Genomic DNA, 12,934 nt, shown 5'->3' on the forward strand with positions numbered 1-12,934 from the left:
TCCACTGTGCTCCTATGTGTCACATCACATACTAAGGGTGTAAAATTACAAGCTCCTCCTTCCAAGAAGGAGATGGATGCTGCTTAAGGAAGGCATATTCCTAATAATTCTCTTCCTAAATCACATCACTCACCTTGTTTCACCCGAAATACCAAAAGAAAAAGGCCTTTAGCAATGCCATTACCATTAGCAATGCCATAACTACAAGCCATCAAAGTTATTTGCATACTGGACATGTTTTCTTCTGCACAGCACTGCTGAATCTCTATCATACCTACCCAGACAAAGCTCCATTAACATGCAAATGAAAAGTGGACACTCCTTCATTTTGCACACAAACATCAGGTCCTATTCGAGATGACACACAAAGTCATAAGCATACGTAATGAAAGGATCAAAACGGGATAGGGTGGTTATAGGTGTCATAGTAATGCTTGCAAACCAGGCTCTCCTCTAATCACCAGAGTACTTCTAGGGGGGATCATTACAACAATATGGATGAATGAGATCCTAAAGTTGAAAAATGCCCTTGATTAAACATGAATGCAGCCACTGATTGTCATCAATGCATATATTTATTGAGGGGTGGAGTTTAGCAAAATATAGAACAGAGAGAATTGTAAGCATCTAGAAAGACCAGAATCCATGACTTAGAGGCTTTAAGAGTCCCAGCAACACAATATATCCCAAATATAAAATCACTCAGCAGGCTATAATTACTCTTTGTGTTTTGTTTTTATTGTAAAATTCAGTGTATGCATATATAGCTGGGAGGCACAGGCAGGAAGCCAAGCCTCAAACTGTGCTTTATTGACTAACAATGTCTCCATTAGCCATGGGATGATGGTGCTCCAAACAGAAATACTAGTTTGCCCAAACCAAGCCTGAAGATGATACAATGCAAGCAGTCCTCCACACCATGTAATTCCGAGCTCTTGAAGCTTCAGCATTTGGCCAAGTTCTCAAAACCTTTCTGAAATGTGTTCTCACATGGGATGTACAAAACCTGATGAACTTCTCATTAGAAAATGATTTCAAAGAATCATAGAATGGCTTGGATCGGAAGGGACCTCAAGGATCATGAAGCTCCAATCCTCCCACCACAAGCAGGGCCACCAACCTCCACATTTCATACTAGACCAGGCTGCCCAGGGCCCCATCCAACCTGACCTTGAACACCTCCAAGGACGGGGCATCCACAACCTCTCTGGACAGCCTGTTCCATGCCTCACCACTCTCTCTGTAAAAAACTTCCCCGATATCCAACATAAATCTTCCCTCCTTCAACTTAAAACCACTTCCCATTTGATAAAACCATTTTTCCATTTGATAGCTCGAACCTCACATCAAGTCCTTAATAGCAGTAGCACGTGATTCTGCTCTGGCAGATTACATTGCACCCCCAGGGGCAGTGTTTCTTCTTAACCACCTTTTAGGAGCTGACTCAAAGGTCCAGATTCCCTATCTAATCTGTCAATGAGGTAAGCATCTCAGAGCACTTCTGCATCTACCAGCTCTCTCCAGTGAGAGCATCTGGTACCTACAACAACATTCAACTTCAGACAACCCAACCTCGGCGTCTCAAGAGAAGACGACAGCACTGCATCATTCAGAGAACAGACCCAATCAAACGTAACAAATCCTTAGCCAACATCTTTGCAAAGTGATTTACGCTACCTAAGAGGATTGAGAGTTAATGGGATTTCAGTCGGAGTGTAATTTCTCTGGGCTGTACTTTCAGCTCTTTTGGATGTACAGAGCAGACTCCAAGTGACTGCACCTTCTGCCTCTGTAAGAGGACATGAGACGTGCTGTCAGTCAGGCTGAGAAATCACTGACATTACATTTTTGTACCACAGTTTTGGAATGATGATCTTCAGAAGAGCACATGCTCTGCAGGAAGGAAACCCCTGAGAGCAAACTGCTCTTTCTGCTTCACTGGGATTGAACCCACATTGCAATACAGCGGGACCGCAAGAAATGTGTCGCATTTTATATGACAGCCACTTGAGCTCTAGAAATCCCAGACCACCTCAGAGCTAAACCACAGCCCTGGCAGTGATAGCTTCACTCCTTACTCACCTACCTGTGCTGTCCTCACCACACATAGCATTATTTCTCTCTTCCTCTCCTCTCACACACTGCTGCCAAATGCATTACAAAACCCATCACGAAACGCCAACTGCTCACATGACAGTTCATAAAATTCTCTGGAGTTCTTCCAAAGGAAAAGCCCTGCATAGTCGGGAGTTATTATTGTCATCTACAGACTAAGCCCAGCTCAGAATTTGCTAGTGTTCTGCGTGGAGACTGAAGATGCCTGAAGTATTGATCAGTGTGCAGCAGAGGCTGAGCTATAAGCTTCATTAACGTTGCCCATAACACTTTTCTTGGGCAGCGTACAGTAAATCACTGATGAATATTCAAGGCATCCCTCTGAGGTTATCTCCATCTTACAGATTCAACCAGGAGACAGAAAGGTTGGGAGTGCCTTGCCTTCAATCATGAAGCAGTTAAACGCAGAGCTCAATTGTTCTGCCTGCAAAGTCCTCTTAGAGAAAACTACAAATTATACACAGATGGCTTTGCAGCAAGACTAAAGATTCATTCTACAGATCACTAATGTTGTTTAGGAGGAGGTTTTTCACCCAGAGGGTGGTAATGCACTGGAACTGGTTGCCCAAGGAGGCTGTGGATGTCCCATCCCCGCAGGCATTTAAGGCCAGGCTGGATGTGGCCCTGGGCAGCCTGGTCTGGTGGTTGGTGACCCTGCATATAGCAGGGGGTTGGAACTGGATGATCATTATGTTCCTTTTCAAACCAGGCCATTCTCTGATTCCCTCCGCACACCCAGGTACAGCTCTGCTTACTTTTACTACCGTAGCACCAACAATCTGCAGCTAATTCAGATTCTCACAGTAGGGACCGACAGGAAAAATAAAATCTTATCCTAAAGATGTAGAATTGTTCAGACTGGAGGAGGCTCAGGGAGACCTTCCTGCACCCTATGATGCCATGGAAGAACATTACAGTGAGGTGGGGAATCAGCCTCTCCTCCCAGGTAACACTGATAGGATGAGAGGGAATGGCATTGAGTTGCACCAGGGAGGTTCAGGAGCAACCCTGCAACTACCAGATACAGCCATAAATAAATGCATTAACTATGCACCACCCAACACCAAACAGGAGATATTTATACAGCCTTCCAGCATCTCCAAGAACTGATGCCATCAAGCAAAATAAGGAATATAGTGAAAAATGTATTAAGGCGATGGAAACCTCTTTTCATGCAGTCCCACACACCTTTCAGCAAGGAGTTTGACATGGAAGCGGGATGTCCTGGGTACTAATGGCCCTTCTGCAGACTGATGCAGCAAACTCACTGCGTGCTGACTGACAGCTGAAGTAAACAAACATTAATTCACGCCAGGTTTTCCCTCCCTGCGGCGACAGCTTTAGTAAAACAGCACGATTTAATGAGACACTTTATTTAATATTTCTTTCACAATCAGCCTCCTTTACTCCAGCCCGCAGTGAATGCATTCCTTGGTTGTTTAGTTGTGCATATCTATGCTCCATTTAGTCTGAATTTCTTCACTTTAACAGGAGCAAGTGCTGGGTGCTGCACCTGGGGTGGGACATCACTAACTTGGCTTTCCAGTTTTGCTGGGGGGTAGATGAGAACAAAATGTAGGGCTGGATCCTGCACCAAATCTACACCATATTCATAGGGGAGATGGTCAGGACTTGGCAGCACCCAAGAGCACCAGAAGAAACCTCATTCCTACAGACACCACAGAGCAGATTCCAACCAAACCACACACTCGTGCTTCTCTCTTACCTATAAGTCAATCACAAACTCACTGGACTAAAGAGCTCATACTCCACAGTTCACATCTGGATGCTGAAATTAAAGAGTTAACAGAAACCTGATATTATTGGGGGAGTTTCTGATGTGCACAGACAGACACATCTATTTGAGCAAAATGCTACTACCATAGTTGTGAAATGCGAATGCTGCTGGCTGGCAGAAAATGGGCACGGCTCCCTTTTTAGAAGGAACAAATTGTTCAGAACAAGGACAAATGCAATAGAGAAATCAGGCACCAGTTTCATTTCTGATGTTTCAGGCTTCTGGTACACACATCTCAGATAGAACCTCCGCAGGATTTTTTTTCATACCCAGCACTGCTTGAGAACTGCCCCATAACCACATAATGGTCCGTAAATATTTACAGCTGGATGTCTGTACTATCAGATGCACACATAAGAAGTTGCAGGGCAATGCATAACTCTGCTGGCTACGGTAAGGGGAGACTCTGGAGGCAGGTACTGCCTGGGGGAGCTGGGGCTGGTATGGATGCTGACTTCACCAGAGCAGGTTTTGAATAGAGAACATGGAATTTGCTGCTGTTAAAATATCCCCTCTGTAGAGGAATCTCTTCTCTGCATTCATGCCACAGAATCTGAAGGATAACAGAGAGGAGGTGCAGAGCTCAAAGCCATTACTGCGAAGGTTGAACCTCCAGTCCACAAACTTGCACAGCAGTCACAGACACCCCATGTATCAGGCCCTGGAAGCACAGAAGATGCTCCTACAGAGAACCTTACACTAATTAGAAATGAAGCTGGCTGCCTTTAGAAACCTGTTAGATAAAAAGCTTTGACTGATCTATTTTCCATTACTCTGAGTTCAGGCAATGAAATTTAAATCACAGAGAAGTGCTAATGATGATTTTTCAAGTCAGCTTTTTATTACTGAAAGCATGCTTCACAATGCAGCAAAGCCAAAAACTGGGCAGCTGGGAACATGATTTCTTCTCCAAGCCCAGCAATCCCTTTCACTTGGTCTTTGATCATCCGGAAATCTGGAGGTCAGCACTCACCTCCAAAATGAAGGCATCGTTCTAAGAGTCCTGAACACAGACCTCAGCTTTTCCCACAGTTCTGCATGCAGGGCCGCCAACCTCCACATTTAATACCAGCCCAGGCTGCCCAGGACCCCATCCAACCTGGCCTTGAACACCTCCAGAGATGGAGCATCCACAACCTCTGAGCTGTTCCAGCACCTCAGCACTCTCATAGTAAAGAACTTCCCTCTGACATCCAACCTAAATCTTTCCTCCTTCAACTTAAGACCATCTCCCCTTGTCCTGATGCTATCTACCCTTTCAAAGAGTGGAAACCACACTCAAGCTCATCTGTTTTTAGGCCAGCACAACTTTTCTGTCCCTCCTGACCTCAAGATCTAAAAGAAGACACTATTCAGATACTTAAGTGCTACAGTTAACACTTACTTCAGCAGCGCCTTAAAATAAATGAATAAATGTATCTGCTAAAAGGAACTAAAATAAACAAGGTATCCTCTGATCTTCAAAAGGACATTGGCAGATTTCAGTGACACCCTACATAGCTTAGGCAATGTAAAACCTTACTAAAGGTTTCTCCCTCTGTTTGTAGAAGTGCTCCTTAATTATCCCAGGATAGTTATTGCAAGGTTAGTTTAAAGAGGTGGCTTCAATCTTGCCTGAAGTACATTAGGGCAGAGCACACCTCTGTGCATAGAGAGAAGTGGGAGAGCAGTAACTCCAGGTGAGGCGACCAACAGCAATCAGCTGCCTGCAGCCTCAATATCCCTCCAGAGCCCAACACAACAAGCCCTCTGATGATTTCTATCTACATAAGGTGAAATCAAATAACACCACAGCACAAATCTCACTAATACCTCGCCTTTGTCCTACATTCAGAGCCAACGCTTACTAGCACAGATTAGTTATAAAACTGCTGTAACAGTGACATACTTTCAGGTGGTGCAGATTCTGCTTAAGTACTGACAAGGGAAACGTTCGAGTCCTGTTCTGCCCTAATTAATTCAACATATTAGTGCCAGAAAAATATTTGACCCAACTCTCTCCATATAAATTCATGACCATAAGCCACCAGGACTGCATGACAAACATGAGAGAACAGCTGTTTCACACTGTAAGAGAGCCATTAAAAACAAAATGAGGAGTTAGTCAGCTATTGACAGAATCAATGGGAGGGAAGGAAGCTAAGTGACTTGCTGCAAAATGAAATCACAGGAGCTGAAGAGTGAATCAAAACGCTGCCTTAGGTCATGTAACACTCAGCTCCAGCCCAGCTTGGGCTGCAGAACGCATCTCTGCCCAAACCTCAGTCTACACACATGGATGGTTTCAGCACTGGAAACCCACCTTGTAATAAGAAAAGGTGATTTTATTGCCTACTGAACTCCCAGCTCTCAAGCTCTGTAAGCACTCATGCAAGGCTCCTGGTTTCAACAGCCTCAGCACTGCTGGGTACACCCTCCCCACATGCTCCTGCCATGCTGGTCATACTACTGCCATGAATCTTTAGCTGTCCTATAGCCTGGGAGCTGATGGTAAAATGCAGGCATTAGCTCCTGCCACGTTTCTCCCTCCTTGCTGAGGGCAAGGCTTGCACTCACACTGTTACTCCTGCCCAAGAACATAAAAAGAAATAAATGTTTTAAGAATTAGAGAATTTATCCAATTCCCAGCTGTTATGATTTCTTGTTTGGACCAAATGATCTCCAGAGGTCCCTTCCAACCCCTACAATTCTTTGACTTTCTGTTTTATGGAGCTGGGGAGAAGGGGAGCATAAATGAGGAAAGGTCTATAACCCTCACCTGCCCTCCCCATGCCCAGTGGTGAAGCTCAGCCTCTGGCACAGAGCCCTCCTCCACCACCTCATTTACTCTCCAGTATCATCCAGTTCCAACTGGATCCATATGCAGGGTCCAGACCAGGCTGCCCAGAGCCACATCCAGCCTGGCCTTGAATGCCTGCAGGGATGGGGCATCCACAACCTCCCTGGGCAACCTGTTCCAGTGCATCACCACCCTCTGTGTGAAAAACTTCCTCCTAAGATCCAACTTAAACCTCCCATCTCAATGTAAATTCTTCTTTAATTACATCTTGAGTGCCAGCACACTAGTCAATAATAACAAAGCAAGCATAAATCCCAACGCATCCACATAAAGATAGAAGTGCAAATAAAGATGAAAGCAGCATCCAATACCAGCATCAACACAGAACTGGCACTACTTTTAAACCACAGACCCACAGACTCGTGCTTCTCCTTGCAAGCTCTGTATCACCATTTCACAGAGCAGCTCCCAGGATACGCTCTCAAGTGATCGCTTTATTCCCAGTGCCACCCTTCACACCTAATGAAATCACTGCTGTAAGACTTCTTTACAGACAGGAAAGTCTGTGTTAAGTTCCCAGTCCCCTCCCTTCTAAAATAAAGAGGAAAGCTGCATTCCAGGATATAAAGGTAACTCCTCCACATGTGGCTGCTCCTCTCCAAGTTTGTGCTGCAGAGGAAGGAAGGGAGGAAGGGAGGGAGGGAGGGAAGGGAAGGAGGAAGAAGCAGACCCTGTCACACTGCAGCAGCAGGGTTGGAGAAGGGGAACAGCCCCATGGGATGCCACGTTGGGGAAGTTCCATTGCATCTTGCACTGAGATGGTAACATGCAAGAGAAGATCTCACAAGGAGCAAAGAGGATGCAGCAGAATGGAGCTCTGCCAGAGCACAAAGTTGTTGAGAAGTTTAAAATAGCTGCCCTGCGTTTGCCAATAGGGAAAGGGCTGCGTCTGACAGCATGGAACTTGGAACAAGGAACCGGGCTGCTGGGAAATGGAACTTGAAATCACTGCACACAGCCAGGATCGGACCCCAACCTCTTGCAAAGGGCTCAGAGCAGGGCGGACCCTGCAGGACCACACAGCATCGATCCCAGAGCCTCATATAAAATAAATACAAAGAAAAACCTTAAAAACACCCTTTAAAAAACCCCAAAATAACAACAAAAAAGCTAAAATACAGGACTAAACGAACAGCCCCTTATGTGACTTTTTGCGAGGTTGGTCCTTTTGTTCGTTTCTCTTCCAGCCCGATCTCAGTGCAGCACAAAAGGAGGGGTAGTGGGAGAGAGCGGTCACATAACACAATGACACAACACAACATAACACAACACAACATAACGGCACTACACAACACAACATAACACAACACAACGGCACTACACAACACAACGGCACTACACAACACAACATAACACAACACAACATAACACAACACAACACAACACAACAGCACTACACAACATAACACAACACAACACAACAGCACTACACAACACAACAGCACTACACAACACAACAGCACTACACAACACAACAGCACTACACAACATAACAGCACTACACAACACTAAATAATGGCACTACACAACGCAACATAACACAACACAACATATCGGCACTACACAACATAACACAACACAACATATCGGCACTACACAACACAACGTAACACAACATAACGTAACAGCACTACACAACACAACGGCACTACACAACACAACATAACGGCACTACACAACATAACACAACACACCATAATACAACACAACATAACACAACATAACAGCACTACACAACATAACACAACACTACATAACACAGCACAACATAACAGCACTACACAACACAACATATCGGCACTCCCTACCGGCGCACAGTGCGGGACACGCGGTGCGCTGCTCCATCCCCATCCCCACCCCGGCGCTCCCCGGGACTCGCAGCGCTCCGTAGGCGAATTATTGCTGTCGTGAGTCGTTGTTTGTTTTTATTTCCCCTCGAAATTTGGTTTTATTCCCCTAAATTCGGGTGTTTTATTTTTCCCTTCGATTTGGCTTTTCTCCTTTAGGCTTTTTTTGCCCGCTCGGCAGCGCTTCCCCGCGTTGGGCGATGCACCGTGCGGACAAACGCATTGAAGAGGAGGAAGGAATGAAGGAAGGAAGGGGGGGGGATAATTCAACAACCCCAAATGACAAACAGCCCCGAATCCCACACGATCTTAATCCTTTCTTCCTTAAATACTAATGATAACAACAATAATAATAATAATAACGGAAAGACACGCCGCACTCACCTGGTTTGGGATTTTTCCTCCCTCTCCACACAGTAAAACGAGGCGGGATCCGAACACAGCGGGGCCGGGCGCTGTGTGTCCCCCCCCACCCCCGGGGGTTGGCACCGGGGCAGCCCCCTCCGCTCTGCCTCCCCCCGGGGCTGGGTACAGCGCAACCCCCGCTCACCCCCAGCAGGGCGCTGAGCACCGGCTGCCTGCAGCTCAGCGGGATGCGTTTAACCTCGGTAAGGAAGGGAGGGGGTGTGATGTGCCGGTACAGCACCGGGGCAGCCCCAAACAGCGCAGGGCACGGAGCGGGAGCACAGCGCAGCCCCCCCCCCCCACTCCGTGCCCGGCGCTGGCAGCGGCAGCGAGAGGCGGCACCGCCAGCACAATGAACGGGGCGATGACATCACCCTCTGGACCGAGGGGGAGAGGAGCTGCGTTCACATTGGTTGGAGGAAAAGGATTTTGGGAATTGTAGTTTGTTGGTGCTGCGATGATGTAGGGAGTGAAGGTGCAAATGGACTCGGTTTCCCGGCAGCCGCCAGGTGAGACGGAGGTGGGGGGAGAACGGGCGGCGGGCGCCATGTTGGTGGCGAGGGTTCGCTTTAGAGCTGGAGGAGCGGCGGAGAAACGGGTTAAAGGTGTTGGGAATGGGGGGAGATGGGCGGCCGCTCCGGGGTGGTGCGGGGGGCTGGAAGCGGAGGGGCAGGGCTGGAAGCGGAGGGGCAGGGCGGCGTGGTGGTTTGCGGTTATCATGGTATCATAGTGCGGGTTGGAAGGGACCTTAGAGATCATGGAGTCCAACCCCCGGGATTCGAGCCTCTGTGTAGCACAGCGGCACTTCTACCACTTGTGCCACAGGGGGATTCGAACCCTGGGCCTACGGTGTTGCAGCGCGGCATTCCTACCACTACGCCGCCGGGGCCTTTATGCGGTGACCGGTGTGAGGGGGTGTGGGATGGGGGGCTGCCGGGGGCAGGGGGAGGCCTGGTAGAGCGGGGCCCACTGCATGACCTTGTGTGGTTTGTTAGCGGGGCTGAGGCGGCCTGGAGGCAGGACAGCGTGTGTCCGTGGGACCTGTAGGCCGTGGGGGAGCAGCCCTGGCGGTGCGTGGTTGCTGCGGGCGATGTGTGGCCAGCAGGAGGAGCTTTGCTTGTTGCTCAACGTGCTGTTGTCTATAGAACGTCTATAGAGATCTATATTTTATATATCTATACATATAGATATAGATATCTTGAGGTGGAGGGAACGGATGCCATTCAGAGGGACCTCGACAGGCTGGAAAGCTGGGCTCAGGTGAACCTAATGAGGTTCAACACGGCAAAGTGCAAGGTTTTGCATTTGGGCTGGAAGAACCCCAGGTACCTGTACAGGCTGGGAGGAGTGGTCCTTGAGAGCAGCTCGGCAGAGAAGGACCTGGGGGTCCTGATGGATGAAAAACTCAACATGAGCCAGCAGTGCGCTCTGGCAGCCCAGAAAGCAAATGGGATCCTGGGCTCCATCAGGAGAGGGGTGGTCAGCAGGGATAGGGAGGTGATTGTCCCTCTCTACTCTGCTCTTGTGAGGCCCCATCTGGAGTACTGTGTCCAGGTGTGGAGCCCTCAGTACAAAAAAGATATGGAGATTTTGGAAAGGGTCCAGAGGAGGGACAGGAAGATGATCAGGGGGCTGGAGCACCTCCCCTATGAGGACAGGCTGAGGGAGTTGGGTTTGTTCAGCCTGGAGAAGAGAAGGTTGCGAGGTGACCTCATTGCAGCCTTTCAATACCTGAAGGGAACTTACTCCCAGGAAGGGAGTAAACTCTTCGAAAGGGCTGATAATAGCTGGACTAGGGGAAATGGTTTTAAGTTAAAAGAGGGAAGATTTAGGTTGGATGTTAGGGGGAAGTTCTTCACTAGGAGAGTGGTGAGGCCCTGGAACAGGCTGCCCAGGGAGGTTGTGGATGCCCCGTCCTTGGAGGTGTTCAAGACCAGGTTGGACGGGGCCCTGGGCAACCTGATGTAGTAAAGGTGTATGTTTGGTGGCCCTGCTAGGCAGGGGGTTGGAACTACATGATCCTTGAGGTCCCTTCCAACCCGGGTCATTCTGTGTGATTCTGTGTGATCTATAGAGGCTCGCACAGGGAGAGGGTAAGATGGGCCGGGTTGGATGAGGCCCTGGGCAGCCTGGTCTAGTAGTAGCTCTGGAGGTTGGTGGCACTGCTTGTGGCTGTGGGGTTGGAATGATGATCCTTGGAGTCCCAAGATTCTGTGGGGTTCATTCCTCTCAGCCTGTCTTGTTTCCTTGCTTTCTAACCAGTGCTTGCTGTGTCACATTGGCTAATCTTTATCAGCACTCCCACATTGCGTGCTGTTTCAGCTTCAGCGCGCCCTCTTCCTGGCTGCTGCTTTGGGGGAATAGCATGCAGGGTTCTGTGCACTGAGCATTGCTGCTGTTTGTGTAGTGTGCTGTGTCACGATATGGGGAAACCATCCATTTGTCAAAGGGGAGGTGAATTTCTGTTAAGGAAAAGGGTGGTTATTGCTGAGATAATCCTTACTCCCAAGTGGGAGGAAACACAGTGTGTTGTATGGTGTGGTAATCACAGAATCACAGAGAATCACAGAATTATCAAGGTTGGAAAAGACCTAGAAGATCATCTAGTCCAACCATCACCAATACTTCCTGGCTAAATCATATTCCTCAACACCACATCCAAGCATTTCTTGAACACTCCTATGGTTGGTGACTCCACCACCTCCCAGGGCAGTGCAATAACTTTGTTATACTTTTAAACTCTTTGTTTCTCGTTATAAATAACTTTGTTTCTCGTTACAGCTGATTCCTGTGAAATAAAGTGTTTTATTCCTTCAAGAAGATATTCCCTTGGGAGGAGTCTGATAGGCTCTCTGGATGTGTGGGCCAAAGTCCAATAGTGGTATAGGTCAGGAAAAAGGATTTACAGGTTTTTCTGTTCTGAAGTATTTTGGCTCCTCCTGGAGGTAAGTGCAGTGAATTTCTCAGGATAACACCTCACGGTAACTACACATGTATGGTGGTCTGTCATCCCTACAGTGCATTCAGATGGTGAAGGACTATCAGATGTTAATTCACATCACACAACCTATATCTTGGCATTTTGAAACACACGTTGGTATTGTTGCAATACTTGCCATTCTTCTGTCTTCTTTAAACCCTCATCCCTCTTGTCAAAGAGTCTGAGCCAGCTTTTTGCCTTCTCTATCTTCCCACAAAAGGCCAGGCATCTTAGGACAGCACATGCACCTCATGTAGCTTCTGCTCGCTCCACCTTATCCAGTTGTACTGCATTCATCACAGAAGAGGAGAATATAATGCTCTGTTGCTGGTATAATTTCCAGTTTAGTTTCATACATCTGAAGAACTCAGAATTAAAAGTGTTGCTCTCTTTGTTTTATTTCTCTATGTGGATGCTTTTAGCTTTGCTGAAGGGGAAAAAAAAAGAATCAGACAGTATTATACATCAGAACAGTTGCTGTCCTCAAACTTGAAGGCAAAGCTTATGCTTATGTTTGTGCAGCTGATAACCAGGAAATGACGGTAAGTAGTGTGATAGGGTGTGTGTCTTTTCTATGGACATGGATATGAAGTTGTCCAGGATGAATCTGCTGACATAGTAACTATGTGCCTTGCTTTTATATGTTAAGTATCACTGCTATCACCTCAATGGTTCCTTCTCTTCCTTCCCCCACCTTGCAAGATCCACAAGAAGCTTATGGCCATACTGCAGAAATAAGCACCGTCTGAGCATTTCATCTGAAAAACTAAAAACTGAAGGCCTGCCTTTGCTGTACTCTAAATACACAGGTATCCTCTGGTTTAATGCAGTTTATGGAAGCTGCTTCAGGTATTTGTATGGTCCTGAGCTCGCTAAGCTGTCATATGTGCCTGTACTTTGCTGTGCTGCCATCCCTTGATGTAGAAACCACAAGTTTTTCTTGTTGCAAA

The 12,934-nt window shown here is 47.4% G+C and overlaps 1 protein-coding gene and 1 long non-coding RNA gene across 3 annotated transcripts in view; one reads left to right on the forward strand and one right to left on the reverse strand.

Moving 5' to 3' along the window:
• RAB30 (RAB30, member RAS oncogene family) overlaps window positions 1-9,385 on the reverse strand; it is a 39,615-nt gene extending 30,230 nt beyond the window's left edge. The window contains exon 1 of one of the 2 annotated variants that reach the window (XM_015852388.3): window positions 8,984-9,385. The gene's annotated coding sequence lies outside the window, so the exon portion shown is untranslated. Of the gene's footprint in view, window positions 1-8,560; window positions 8,817-8,983 lie in introns of those variants that run through there. The other variant, XM_085536510.1, reaches the window with a different exon arrangement.
• A 2,425-nt stretch (window positions 9,386-11,810) lies between these two features.
• On the forward strand, window positions 11,811-12,767 carry LOC146762865 (uncharacterized). Its single transcript, XR_014942263.1, has 3 exons — window positions 11,811-11,949; window positions 12,407-12,526; window positions 12,634-12,767. It is a non-coding gene; the product is annotated as an uncharacterized LOC146762865 (long non-coding RNA).
• The last annotated feature ends 167 nt before the right edge of the window (window positions 12,768-12,934 follow it).

This window comes from Coturnix japonica, chromosome 1, assembly GCF_054131305.1.
Source record: "Coturnix japonica strain WE chromosome 1, WE-NBRP24, whole genome shotgun sequence".
Classification (NCBI taxonomy): domain Eukaryota; kingdom Metazoa; phylum Chordata; class Aves; order Galliformes; family Phasianidae; genus Coturnix; species Coturnix japonica.